General features: G+C 41.5%; 1 protein-coding gene and 1 long non-coding RNA gene across 10 annotated transcripts in view; one reads left to right on the forward strand and one right to left on the reverse strand.

Annotated features, from left to right (window-relative positions):
• The window catches only part of tjp1b (tight junction protein 1b), a 129,085-nt gene that overhangs the window by 68,065 nt on the left and 46,195 nt on the right, over positions 1 to 14,825 (forward strand). The window lies entirely within an intron of this gene.
• On the reverse strand, positions 122 to 8,429 carry LOC133563806 (uncharacterized). The gene is made up of 3 exons (XR_009809120.1): positions 8,288 to 8,429; positions 352 to 414; positions 122 to 254 (listed from the first exon to the last, which is right to left on the reverse strand). It is a non-coding gene; the product is annotated as an uncharacterized LOC133563806 (long non-coding RNA).

The raw sequence follows: 14,825 nt of genomic DNA on the forward strand, positions 1-14,825 counted from the left end.
TGGGCTGCCACATATGAACGTATAGGTAATTCGGTTGTTGTTTTTTTTTACTTCTGCAGAACACAAAAACATTATAGTAACAAAGAATCTTGGCAGCTTGTAAATCTCAGCTAAAATATAAGCGTAGTTATCATGCTGAATATCTTGGAAAATGAAATTAATCACCTCTTACAACTAACCTCTTTTTGTGTAATGCAGACTCAAGCTTTTATCATGGGTGTTGTTCACCGGTTGTGTTGTCGTCATCCCACACACTGTGACAGAGAGAGGGGACAGAGGCGCAGGTCAGCAGCTCCGCTTATCAGCACATTCCTACCCTCCTGGGCTCTGTGTGGCCAGCTGATAACTTACACTGGGGCTTGATTGAGTGCAGGAGCTGATTTCCTGCTCCATGTCTCTGGTTAACATCAACGGCTTCATTGGTAGGAGGTTTTAGAGAGACGATCAAGAGAAATCACAGTCAAAAACATGGAAAACAAAATACAACATCCACTTTTAGTATTGAGTGATGTCAACATTAACATAGCAGGTTGCTTAACTTGCAGCATCATATTGTGCAAGTTTTTAGGCTATGTTCACACTGCAGGGTTGGGTGTCTAATTCAGATTTTTTTTTGCCAAATACTATCTGAAAAAAACATGATAGCCAATGTGAACGCATTATGACCTGAATGCAGCCATGATGTCGTTACATCACACGTGCTGCAGTGTTTACAGAAGTAAACATGGCTTCAATTCTAGTCAATCTCAGTCTTGGTACATTTGTGGCATTTTTCCAGGATTTTGTGCAATCAAAGTCAGCATTTTCTAAACCAAATTATTGGGCGAAGAAGATTAAGAGCAAGTATTTTGGCTGTGGTAGGTTGTGGGACATTTACTTTCACATCTGCTCCGAAGAGTGTGTGGGCAAGCAGTCTGAGACGTGAGTGATGGAATATTAACGTGAGTTTCTAAAATATTATTATCTTTTTTCTGCGCATTGATCAACTGTTTATTTTGTAGCAGTCTGTTTTGGGGAAAAATTATGACGTTCTGGTCTCCTCTGCCACCTTATCGTGGTAGAGGAGTTTGCGTGTCCCAATGATCCGAGGAGCTATGTTGTCCGGAGGCTTCCATGCCCCCTGGTAGTGTCTCCCAAGACAAACAGGTCCTAGGTGAGGGATCAGACAAAGAGCAGCTCGAAGACCTTTATAAAGAGGACATATCGTGGACCCACACTTCCCTCGCCCGGACGCGGGTCACCGGGGCCCCCCTCTGGAGCCAGGCCCGGAGGTGGGGCACGACGGCGAGCGCCCGCTGCCCAGGCCTGTTCCCATGTGACCCAGCCAGGCACAGCCCGAAGAGGCAACGTGGGTCCCCCTCCAATGGGCTCACCACCCGTAGCAGGGGCCATAGAGGTCGAGTGCGATGTGAGATGGGCGACAGCCGAAGGCAGGGCACTTGGCGGTCCGATCCTCGGCTACATAAGCTAGCTCTTGGGACGTGGAAGTTCACCTCACTGGGGGGTAAGGAGCCTGAGCTAGTTCGCAAAGTGGAGAAGTTCGAGCTGGATATAGTCGAACTCACTTCGACGCACAGCAAGGGCTCTGGAACAAGTTCTCTCGAGAGGGGCTGGGCTCTCTTCCACTCTGGCATTGCCGGCAGTGAGAGGCGACGGGTTAGGGTGGCAATTCTTGTTCCCCCCGGCTCAAAGCCTGCACATTGGAGTTCAACTCAGTGGACGAGAGGGTAGCCTCCCTCCGCCTTCAGGTGGGGGGGCGGGTCCTGACTGTTGTTTGTGCTTACGCCCCAAACAGCAGTTTAGAGTACCCACCCTTATTGGATTCACTCGAGCGGGTGATTCCCTCGTTCGACTGGGGGACTTAAACGCTCATGTTGGCAACGACAGTGAAACTTGGAGAGGTGGGATTGGGAAGAATGGCCGCCCAGATCTGATCCAGAGTGGTGTTTTGTTATTGGACTTTTGAGCTCGTCACAGATAGTCCATAAAAAACACCATGTTCAAACATAAGGTTGTCCATATGTGCACTTGGAACCAGGACATCCTAGACCGCAGTTCCATGATCGACTTTGTAGTTGTGTCATCGGATTTGCGGTCTCATGTTTTGGATACTCGGGTGAAGAAAGGCGCGGAGCTTTCTACTGATCACCACCTGGTGGGGGGTTTGCTGCGATGGTGGGGGTGGATGCCGGACAGACCTGGCAGGCCCAAACGCATTGTGAGGGTTTGCTGGGAACGCCTAGCAGGGTCTCCTGTCAGAGAGAGTTTCAATTCCCATCTCCGGAAGAACTTTGAACATGTCACGAGGAAGGCGCTGGACATTGAGTCCGAGTGGATGATGTTCAGTACCTCTATTGTCGAGGCAGCCGATTGAAGCTGTGGCAGCAAGGTGGTGGGTGCCTGTCGTGGCGGTAATCCCAGAACCCGCTGGTGTACACCAGCGGTGAGGGATGCCGTCAAGCTGAAGAAAGAGTCCTATCGAGGTCCTTTGGCTCATAGGACTCCGGAGGCAGCAGACAGCTACCGACCGGCCAAGCGGTGTGCGGCTTCAGCGGTCGCGGAGGCAAAAACTCGGACATGGGAGGAGTGTGTTCCACTATCGTGGGATCACACTCCTCAACCTTTCCGTTAAGGTCTATTCAGGTGTACTGGAGAGGAGGCTACGCCGGATAGTCGAACATCAGATTCAGGAGGAACAGTGTGGTTTTCGTCCTGGTCGTGGAACTGTGGACCAGCTCTATATTCTCGGCAGGGTCCTTGAGTGTGCATGGGAGTTTTCTCAACCAGTCTACATGTGCTTTGTGGACATGGAGAAGTCCTGTGGGGAGTGCTCAGAGTATGGGGTAACGGACTGTCTGATTGTGGCGGTCAGCTCCCTGTATGATCAGTGTCAGAGCTTGGTCCACACCGCGGGCAGTAAGTCGGACCAGTTTCCAGTGAGGGTTGGACCCCGCCAAGGCTGCCCTTTGTCACCGATTCTGTTCATACCTTTTATGGACAAAATTTCTTGGCACAGTCAGGGTGTTGAGGGTATCTGGTTTGGTGGCTGCAGGATTAGGTCTCTGCTTTTTGCAGATGATGTGGTCTTGATGGCTTCATCTGGCCATGATCTTCAGCTCTCACTGAATCGGTTCGCAGCCGAGTGTGAAGCGACTGGGATGAGAATCAGCACCTCCAAGTCCGAGTCCATGGTTCTGGCCCAGAAAAGGGTGCAGTGCCATCTCTGGGTTGGGGAGGGGATCTTGCCCCAAGTGGAGGAGTTCAAGTACCTCGGAGTCTTGTTCACGAGTGTGGGAAAAATGGATCATGAGGTCGACAGGCGTCTTCAGTAATGCGGACACTTTACCAATCCGCTGTGGTGAAGAAGGAGCTGAGCCGGAAGGCAAAGCTCTCAATTTACCGGTCGATCTACGTTCCCATCCTCACCTATGGTCATGAGCTTTGGGTTATGACCGAAAGGACAAGATCATGGGTACAAGCGGCCCAAATGAGCTTCCTCGGCCGTGTGGCGGAGCTCTCCCTTAGAGATAGGGTGAGAAGCTCTGTCATTCCGGAGGAGCTGAAAGTGAAGCCACTGCTCCTCCACATTGAGAGGAACCAAATGAGGTGGTTCGGGCATCTGGTCAGGATGCCACCCGAGCACCTCCCTAAGGAGGTGTTTCGGGCACGTCTGACCGGTTGGAGGCCACGGGGAAGACCCAGGACACGTCGGGAAGACTATGTCTCCTGGCTGGTCTGGGAACGTCTCGGGATCCCCTGGGAGGAGCTGGACGAAGTGGCTGAGGAGAGGGAAGTCTGGGCTTCCCTGCTTGGGCTGCTGCACCAGCAACCCGACCTCGGATAAGCGTAAGAAGATGGATGGATGGATTGGATGGTCTGATGAATGCGACAATATTTTGGGAGCGTTCACACAACAGTTGCATGGCATACATTTCCGATTATATCTGCATACCAAATAGGCCGTGGTTGGATATGAACAATTCATAATTGCATTGTTCACATTGACATGAAATAATCTATTACAGGTCGCAAATGGGCAAAAAAATTGAAATTGACCTTCAGTGTGAACAAGGCCTTATTTTGTAGTATTATAACATTCGGTTGCACAATAAACCTACAATATCTTGTGAAATGTCAAGACTGCACAGTAACATTTTCACTTAACGTTGTAAATCCTATTTATTTCCCATCCAGGGTTGTCTGGTCTCTTTAAATATAATTTACATCATACATCTCATTCATACACATATTCACACACTGACAATGTAAGATGTCATGCAAGGCGCTAACCGGACCCATCAGGAGCAAGGGTGAATTAAGGACACAAAGGCTGTGACTAGGATGGCAGAGGCTGGAATCGAACCTTGAACCCTCAAGTTGCTCGCACGGCTGCTCTACCATCTTCGCCACACTGTCCCGAATTTTCTAACACTAAACTGTCATAATCCGGTCAAATTATCAGATAGCAAATGTGTGGAATCTGTCATGACAGAGGCTGCTCTAAGGGATGTGAATGTAACTTTTCCTCCTGGCTAGTGGGGGGACATGGTGTTTGTCAAGCTTGACCAACTTGATGGTTTTTCTGATTCCTGAAGGCCAAGTGGGTTGTAATGACTGTGGTTTAGCTTGCTTTTTGCATCCGTTGCACAAACCACATACCTGTTGTTTTAATGAACACATTAGCTCTTTTTTGTCTAGAAGTCTATAAGCCTGACAATATTTGATCACCTCTCCAAAAAACTCCATCAGATAGTGAAGGCATCTGTTGAACACAGAGAACCCCTCATTGGCCCACTCCACAGACTTCTGCTGTTACCTTTTTTTGTTGCCTGTGAGTGTACAGCAGGGATCTCCAACCCCTGGTAGCTTGCCATCCCTTTCAAAGTGCAACAGCTAGCCACTGAGTTCCTAGATTCTACATAGATTTAGGGCTGCCGCGATTACGGCCAAAATAATAATCACAAATCTTTTTATCAATATTGAAATCACCATTATTGATCATGATTATTCATTATTTTACATAAAACATTTTTACTGCACTTTCTATTTGAAATAAAACAATATGAGAACTTTGCTTTCATTTCAAAATTAAACTTAAAAAGGAAAATATTAAGTAATGCAATTGAATCAACAAAAGGCGAAGTGCTAACTAAAAATAAATATGCCATTTGAAAGGCTGTTTATAAATTGCAAACAAGTGATTAAATAAGATTATGCACAAAATACACACACCAAGGAAGACTGTGCTGCTCACAGAATTTATAGGACATAATCTTGCCAAATAAAACATGATCACGTCCATTATTTTGGCACGTCTTTGAGAGGGGGAGGATACAGGGTCTCTCGGTGCATGGTTGCTATAACGGTTGTTTGTTGTATGGGCACCCCTGCTTTTGAGGCTGTTCGTCAGTGATTTGCGAGCGTGGTTGGTTTTAAAGAAAGAAAAGCACAAACAAAAACGTCCTAATTTGACCCCGCAACTCGCTGATTTGTTTGACTTTGCGGGGTGAGCATTGACTCCTCAGTGCAGGAGCATGCCCAGGTTTTGGGGAACGAGCTCAAGGATGCCTAGAGAACAGCAACACGTGTGGGAATGCTGCGGTGTTAAAATGTTTGTTGGCATTTTGTGAGTAAATCTGCAGGAAGGGAGGGTACTGATGCAGGGCTCATATTTAACCACGGCAACCGCAGCAAGTACTGCGACCACCCTTGAGATTTGCCCGAATGCCCTAAAAAAATTACCAGCATTTACGGCAAGAACATGCTATGACCTCCCTTGACTTTTTAGGGATGTACCGATAAACTGTATAATGATAAACCGTGGTTAAATCCCAGACGATTAGTAATACCGATTACATTTTTAATGTAACCAAAACATTTATTAAAATGGATTAACTTATTAATGCATTTTAGGCAACTGCTTACTTCCTGAATACTGAAGCATCTGCGCATGCAAACTAGAGCTGTTCGGCTCGGAAAAAAGGCAGCGACTTCATGGACTTTGCTATGAATATGTTCCCGCCGAGCTAACGGAGCCGATCACTTAGTTTCAATTCATTTCAATAGCTTCTACTTCCGTGGAAGCTCGGTATGCGATTACAAGCGCAATGCTGTTGGAGGAGAAAAATATATGATGTTGCAGTTTCATTTTGCTAGCATCAGCTAGCGTCCTTCCCATGCAGCAGGCGATGTGTCTGGAACGTTGCCAGAACTTGTTCATAAAGTCTGTACTTTGTTGACTGAGATGCTAACTCGTCCTTTAATATAACTGCTAACTTTGTTAGTGTTCCAATAACATCAATCCTAGCTAAAATGTTTTGTTATTTCATCGAATTGAACGCTGGTTGAGTTGTCGTTGAAGCACAAAGATTGTGTGGTAGACATGGGCAGAGGTGGGTAGAGTAGCCAGAAATTGTACTCAAGTAAGAGTACTGTTACTTTAGAGATTTATTATTCAAATAAAAGTAAGGAGTAGTCACCTTAATATTTACTTGAGTAAAAGTAAAAAGTATGTTTTGAAAAAACTACTCAAGTACTGAGTAACTGATGAGTAACCTGCTTGTTTAATGATTACGGCAACAAATAACGCACAAAAACATAAAAAAGCAACGAGCAAATTCAGAGCCAGGAATATCTCTTAAGCAACTAAAACAATAATATATATTAAATAATAGTACATTAAAATAAAAAAAATTAAGGGACATTGAGCCACAATAACTTAGCAGCACCATAGGCTCAGTAGGCATTCAATGATTGATTGATTGATTGAAACTTGTATTAGTAGATCGCACAGTACAGTACATATTCCATACAATTGACCACTAAATGGTAACACCCCAATAAGTTTTTCAACGTTAATCAATTACTTAATAAATGACCAAGTCGAGGTGATCTACCTCATATATACATATACACATATATATATATATATATATATATATATATATATATATATATATATATATATATATATATACATACATAAATTTATATATACAGTATATAATTTATATTTATTTATTTTGACGTTTTTGTTGACATGTTAAAGGTGTTTTAATGAATATACATGCATGTTTAACATGTAGATTCCTATCTTTCATGAAGACAAGAATATAAGTTGGTGTATTACCTGATTCTGATGACTTGCATTGTAGTTTTGATGACGTCCATGTTTTCAAATGGAGGAGAAAAAAAAGTTCCTCCCTTCTGTCTAATACCACATGAAACTCGTTGGTTTTTGGCATCTTATTTGTCCAGCTTCCATATTATTTTTTATACACTTTACAAGAAATACATTGCCGGCAAACTTCGTAGTTTGCTAGCTTATTTGCGCTGGCTTTCGGAGACTCTTATTTTGTTAGCGCAGGCGCGATGGAGCGGCCCTTTTATTGTGAAGACAGGAACTGTGCGATCAGTCTTTAGGCTTTTGACGGGAAGTACGGTTGAAAAAAAAGTGTCTTTTTTCATTTGCACTTTTGATTGATTGATTGAAACTTTTATTAGTAGATTGCACAGTACAGTACAGTACATATTCCGTACAATTGACCACTAAATGGTAACACCCCAATTAGTTTTTCAACTTGCTTAAGTCGGGTTTTACGTGTGACGGTCATGTGACCGCCTGGCTCTGTTTGATTGGTCCAACATCACCAGTGACTGCATGTGATTGGTGAAACGCAGGCATGCGTAGATCCTATGTTGAAAAACCAAAACAAACATTAATAGATCGATAAAAAAAGTAGCGAGCTGAATGTAGATAAATGAAGCGGAGTAAAAGTAGCGTTCCTTCTCTATAAATATACTCAAGTAAAAGTAAAAGTATGTTGCATAAAAACTACTCTTAGAAGTACAATTTATCCCAAAAGTTACTCAAGTAGATGTAACGGAGTAAATGTAGTGCGTTACTACCCATCTCTGGACATGGGAGGTATCACTCCTCTTTATTTTTGTTTGCCAAACGGTTGCACTGAATGAAATACATGGTTGTTGTTGAAGAACACAGTTTATTTATTTGACTTTATCTTCATTAGCCAAACTGCTTTGTGTTTTTTTTTATTGATATCAAAAAGTCAATGCCAGGTTCTTTACATTACTTGTTTTTTTCATCCTACAAAGTAATTACTTTAATAACCATTCATGTGACATTGCATTTTGTTCATATTTTATGGTGTATATTTAATTTCTATATGACCAATTTCTGCTAAAACTCTCAATGGATCTTTCCAGATGCAGCATGTACATGTACAGACATTAGTACATGTAAATGTGTACATAACTTAAAAAATACCTTTATCACGTCATGAAACCAGTGGTAAAACTAGTCAACTTTATACGCGCAAAGGGACTTCAGCATCGTCAGTTCATCGCGGTCCTCGAAGAAACTGATTCGGATCATCACGACTTGCTGTACCACTCTCGTGTCGGCTGGTTAAGTTTGGGCAAAGTGTTTCAACGAGTGTGGGACCTGCAAGACGAGATCAGCGAGTTTTTGGAGTTAGTGGGGAAATCCACCGAATTTCCTGAGCTAAGCGACAAGAACTGGCTTTCTGATTTTGCGTTTGCTGTGGACATATTTTCGTACTTGAATGAGCTGAATGTTAAACTACAGGGGAAAGATCAGTTTGTGCACGACATGTACAAACATGTACAAGCCTTCAAATCTAAGCTAACGTTTTTCTCCAGACAAATTGCAAACAATTATTTAGTTAAATTCTCCACACTTGCCACACAGAAAGACGCGACTTGAAACGCAAAAAAATACAGCCAATCAATTGACGACCTGCACGGAGAATTTAGCCGTCGGTTCTCTGATTTTGACAACATTAAAACGTCACTTCAATTGGTGTCCTGTCCCCTGTCACAAGACCCCGAAAAGGCACCACAAGAGGTGCAATTGGAACTGATCGATCTTCAGTCAGACTCCCTCTTAAAGGAGAAGTTCAACTCTCTAAAACTGAATGACTTTTATGCTGCACTCAACAAAGCCGTGTTCCCAAACCTCCGGAAGACGGCACAGAAGATGCTAACTTTGTTTGGCTCGAACTACGTCTGTGAGCAGACATTCAGCGTCATGAACATCAACAAATCCCGTCACAGATCCAGGTTAACTGACCAGCATCTCAGAGCGATCCTGAGAATTGCTACAACCAAACTCACTCCAGACTTTGATGCATTGGCTAAAAAGGGAGATCAACAACACTGTTCCCACTGAAACTGTGAGTTTCTCTGCTGTTATTCTGAGATAATCAAATGTAAATAATTAAAGTAAATCAAATTTTTACTGTGAATTTCTGTACTGTGTTTATTCTTAATCAAATGAAATTAATGCATTTGGAAAAAAAAAATGTACAATGAGCCAAATAAGTGGCGTTTGGTAATTTGGACGTGAAATAAATTATATCGATATTACGATATTTTCTTAATTCATATCTTGTTTATAAATATATCAATATATCTTACAAACTCAATATATCACCCAGCCCTACACAGAATTTGAATTTTTTGAAATCCTGTTTTCGTGGGTTTTATGAGCTGGAAACCCACATTATGTACAAATAAACAACTAAATATTTGAAGTCGTTTAAGTTGTGGGCCCTGATTTTACAATCTATGGAAGTTTAACATTTTGAATCGAATTATGGAAATTATTACACTTTTCCATGGTATTCAGTTTTTTTTGGAAAGCAACCATTTACATTTTGTAAAAGTAGCTAAATTGTGAGTGTTTTTTTATATAGCTGATAAAAAGTGTTTCTGTGGTCAGAGGTTGATTAGATTGATTGTCGGAAGTGGCTTTAAGAGTCATGTTATGCACCATGATTGCCTGATACAGCCCAGAGGGGAAGTGTGGGACCTTAAAGGCCTACTGAAACCCACTACTACCTACCACGCAGTCTGATAGTTTATATATTAATGATAAAATATAAACTTCGCAACACATGCCAATACGACATTTTTAGTTTACTAAATTGCAATTTTAAATTTTCCGGGAGATTTTTCCTGAAAATGTCGCGTAATGATGACGTGTACACTTGACGTCACGGGCTGTTAGGAAATATGAGCGCTGCACAAACACACAGCTAAAAGTCGTCTGCTTTAACGGCATAATTACACAGTATTTTGGAGATCTGTGTTGGTGAACCTTTTGCAATTTGTTCAATTAATATTGGAGAAGTCAAAGTAGAAATATAGAGTTGGGAAGCTTTAGCCTTTAGCCACACAAACACACGGTGATTCCTTGTTTAAAATTCACGGAGGTAAAACTTTACTATGGATCACAGCGAACATGGATCCCAACGGAATGTCAACTAGCAGGTTTCGATGAGAAAATTGTGGTTAAAAAGTCAGTTCTTACCGGAGATCAGCTGAGCTTGTGCCACCCATAAAGCTGCCATCGACTTCCCTGAGACACTGCGCGTCAACACAACCGTGGACAAACCCCTCCGACTATCAGGTACTGTTAAACTCACTAAAACACTAGCAACACAATAGAAAGATAAGGGATTTCCCTGAATTATCCTAGTAAATGTGTCTAAAAACATCTGAATCCGTCCCAATGCTATCGCGCTTTTTTTAACTTGTTTTTTTTTTTTTTTTTTCTAGTCGCTATCAATATCCTCAAAGACGAATCTTTCATCCTCGCTCAAATTAATGGGGAAATTGTCGTTTTCTCGGTCCGAATAGCTGTTTTTGTTGGAGGCTCCCATTAAAAACAATGTGAAGATGTGAGGAGCCATCAACATGTGACGTCATCGTCTGCGACTTCCGGTAGAGGCAGGGCTTTTCTCCAGTTGCGAACTTTATCGTGGATGTTCTCTACTAAATCCTTTCAGCAAAAATATGGCAATATCGCGAAATGATCAAGTATGACACATAGATTGGACCTGCTATCCCCGTTTAAATAAGAAAATCTCATTTCAGTAGGCCTTAAATGTCATTGGCTGTCACACCTGGAATGCACCTGGAACATAAGCTGCATTACAAAGAAGAAGATAGCGTCAGCCTTTTATAAACACTACATGTAGTTACTATTTTATCCTTTAAGTGGCCAGGAAAAATAACATGTTTTATTGAGTTATGAATAAGTCACATTTCTTGTTAGCATGTTTGTGGTGAACTACTTTGTTTCCAGTTTCTGCATCAGCTTCTAAGACTCAGTTGCATTTGCTTTAAATTGTTTGGTTGCTCGGTTATGTAAGAGTTGACTGCCCTGAAGAAAACCCAGAAAATCATATCTTCACGCGTTGTTCTTTAGCTTTTTGTACAAGTCTGTTACTTATTGTGACATCACTGTCACGTTCAACTTGGCTTGGACAGCAGAAGAGGGCAGTGAATATATCAAGCACACTGAGACATCAGTGCTCGCACTCAATATGGCAGCTCGGGGGTTAAGTCTTATACAGCAGTTTGCACTGCGGATGGATGTTCGCTAGCACAGAGGATTCCCATGCTATAGCAAAACTGCAGATCCCACACAGATCGTTGCCAAGCCCGAGGGGATTTGGTTCAATCCCATGAGCGTGTAAAGAGCGAGTTGTGGGGAGGGATCCATTTTGAAGAAGGATGTTGGAGGAAGATGTCTCTCGCCTCCGCATGCGAGGCAGAGGAAGCATTTGGATGTAGCGCCATTGTGCCTCAACTGATATCATAATTAGTGTTTCTAAAGTAAGAGATGGGAAGGAAGGTGTGGGCTGTTGTCTCCTTGCTATAATTGGTATTATGTGCTGCTGCTGCTGCTGGATATACTGAGTATCTAAAAACTGGACATGCGTTTGTAGTGCGCATAATGAACTAATGTAAGTTCCTCTGCTTTTTGTTTTTAATATTGCCTTTTGCAAACACTTTTGCAGGAATACATACGTCCATTTCATTTAATTCAGCCATGATTTATGACATGTGAAGTCAGACCCTCTTTAACAAATGGTTATAAAAAAATTGTAGACCTGGATTTAATTTTGTTCCCAAAAAGAATGGAATTCCAGAACTTTTTAATGAAATAATTACTGACTTGACTATTTTATTACTGTATGTGTCTAACCCCCCCTTAATATTCAATTAACAACACCTGTTGTATATCGTGGGGATTGAATTTTGCGTACCCTTTGTTGGGGATGTTTGCAAATCTACATTTTTCAAACCAAAAACTATAACAATAACACAACCGGCTAGCTTAATGTTACCATTAGAGGTTTAAAGGGGTCCTCTTCCGGTTTTACATGTAAAACATCTCTTGTACTTGTACTTATGGTTCTTTGGTAAAAGATTTTACATAGATTGTTATACAAACCATTTTCAAGACACTTTCTGACCATCTCCCCAGGGTTTTATTTACGTGCCTCCACTTCAACTGTGTTTTCTTCCTGCTAGCCATGTTGTAGTTTTCACGCTTCTCTATCAAGTCTACTGACAGATGTAGCTAGAACTATGAAGGAGCACATAGTAGAAATGTCAACAGCAGAGAATGAGGATTTTAGCATGCATTTGCATGTGTAGGCCAGTCTGCCCTACAACGAGAGGATAGAGAAAAAGAAAGAACTTAGTGATTACAACTTAGGACCACATTGGCAGACTCGTGCAAAGCTCTTTGAATTAACCTCGACCATATATTGAGAAATCTGCTGACGTAACTGTAGTCTCCAATTAATGGTTTGTCTTTAGCATTTATGAAGGAAGGCAATATTGTTTAGTCAATATCTCCACCATGGCTCGTAGGAGTGTAACGATTTGTTTTAACAATAATTCAATTCGATATTTGTCGTTGCCAATACGATTAATTCTTATTATTTTAGAACAATTTCAATTTGAAACAATTCATTGATTTAAAACAGATTCAATAACCTTTTGGCAAAAAAAAAGAAAACCTGTCACTTTTGATGTACCTTTAACTGGGGACACATTTTCTGGGCGCACACAATTATGCTGAAATAATATGTATCTCTTTTTAACTTCATGTGTGGTTAATTATAAGAATCCAAATTCAAGTTTTGTTGAAGATGATGCTACATATGTACAGTATATCAGTTAAGGAAAATTAGTAAATTACAAAAATAACATATAATTTTATATTATTCATTTTATCTTCTGGTATGGTAAAAATTAACACCATTGGTGGCATTTTAAAACTTTGCCAGAGTCAATTTCACTTATCAATATGATGAAAATAATCACATCATTTATTCAGAATACTATTAACCGCAACATGTAAGTGAGCTTTTTCTATTTTCAAACAAAGAAAACAACCTATAGTTGTCTTTATTTTTAAGTTGTCATGCCAGTATCATAACCAGTCCGGCCCACTCGGGAACAGATTTTCCTCCATGTGGCGCCTGACCTAAAATGAGTTTGACACCCCTGCTTTAGGTTGAATTGACAGGAGGAAACCCTTGTTGCTCACATTTTAAACATTCTAGCAATTTTAAATAAAAGTACAGTAACCAGCATTTTAACGGTAGATTTACCTGCTAAATAAAGTTCCCGATCTGGCCATACAGTAACTGTTCTCCACCCTTTCGTGGCCGATGATGGACAGCGTCCAAGGTGCGCAGAAGATTGTATGCCTCCTCATCCCTGTTGATGGGATTGTTCCCTTGTTTCCGAATTTCTATAGCCTCCTTCATCCATCCCCTGTATTTCTTTCTTTCTCATCAAATGACTTCTTCATGTGTTCAGGGAGTCATGGTAACTTGGACCACTGTCACTTCCGCTGTCGGCCACGTCTTTTTTTGGTATAAAGTCGTGTTGCGGCTTTATCATTGCTATGTAATTAGTATTTCTTGTGGCTTTTGTAATCCTACTGTAGCTGAAAGTTATGATATGAAAATGCCTGGCATTAGAGAAGGAGAGACACAGTCGGAGATACACTCTCTTAACTAGCGGTAACAAACTGAGGGAGTCAAAACACACATTATACAGAGCTGCTGTTTGCCACATCTCTCGCTCAGACTTTCAACACACAAACACCCAAACTCACTAGTCTGCTCCTCTCGCATACGTCACACTTGTAAAGGCACATAGACACTTGACACAGATATTTCACTATTGTTTTGTGGCGTTGGAGTTCATCATGACATTTCTCAACCACTGTAGATATGTCATTTTTTTATGGGATGATGCCACATAGCGGACAATAAAGTTATTGTTTAACATTTTTATTATTAAAAGTTATGAACTTCATATAAAGTCTGCCGTTGGTAAATCCAATGTTTTCCTTTTTCGAGTATCGATCAATTCGATCCATTCACTTTAAAAACAATCTTGGATCGATACCTATCTGTTTTAAAGCGAACTTGCCGAGCACAGATTGATATACTTAAATTTTAGGAATATCCATCCATCCATTTTTCTACCGCTTGTCCTTTTTAGGGGTGGCAGGGGTGCTGGAGCCTATCTCAGCTGCATTCGGTTGGTAGGTGGGGTACATCCTGGACAAGTCGCCACTTCACAAAGATAGACAGACAACATTCACACTCACATTCACACACTTGGGCCAATTTAGTGTTGCCAATCAACCTATTCCCAGGTGCATGTTTTTGGAGGTGGGAGGAACCCGGAGTACCGGAAGAACATGCAAACTCTACACAAAATATAAATGGATCAATTGTTACACCACTAATTGCTCCATTGTCAGGTCCCAAATACACAAAAACAGCTACTATAAATTGAGAGAGGTTGGTTTAGCATAATAGATATGGCCCCTTAAAGAGAAGATTTGATTAGAGCTGCAGATATTGATTATTTCATAATTGATTATTTGCTTGGTTAATAGAGTTATCTGATTAAAAACACTTTATAGACTCATAGCCTCAATGTCTATTTGAGGGAAAATA

Source organism: Nerophis ophidion, linkage group LG12, assembly GCF_033978795.1.
Source record: "Nerophis ophidion isolate RoL-2023_Sa linkage group LG12, RoL_Noph_v1.0, whole genome shotgun sequence".
In the NCBI taxonomy this organism is placed as follows: domain Eukaryota; kingdom Metazoa; phylum Chordata; class Actinopteri; order Syngnathiformes; family Syngnathidae; genus Nerophis; species Nerophis ophidion.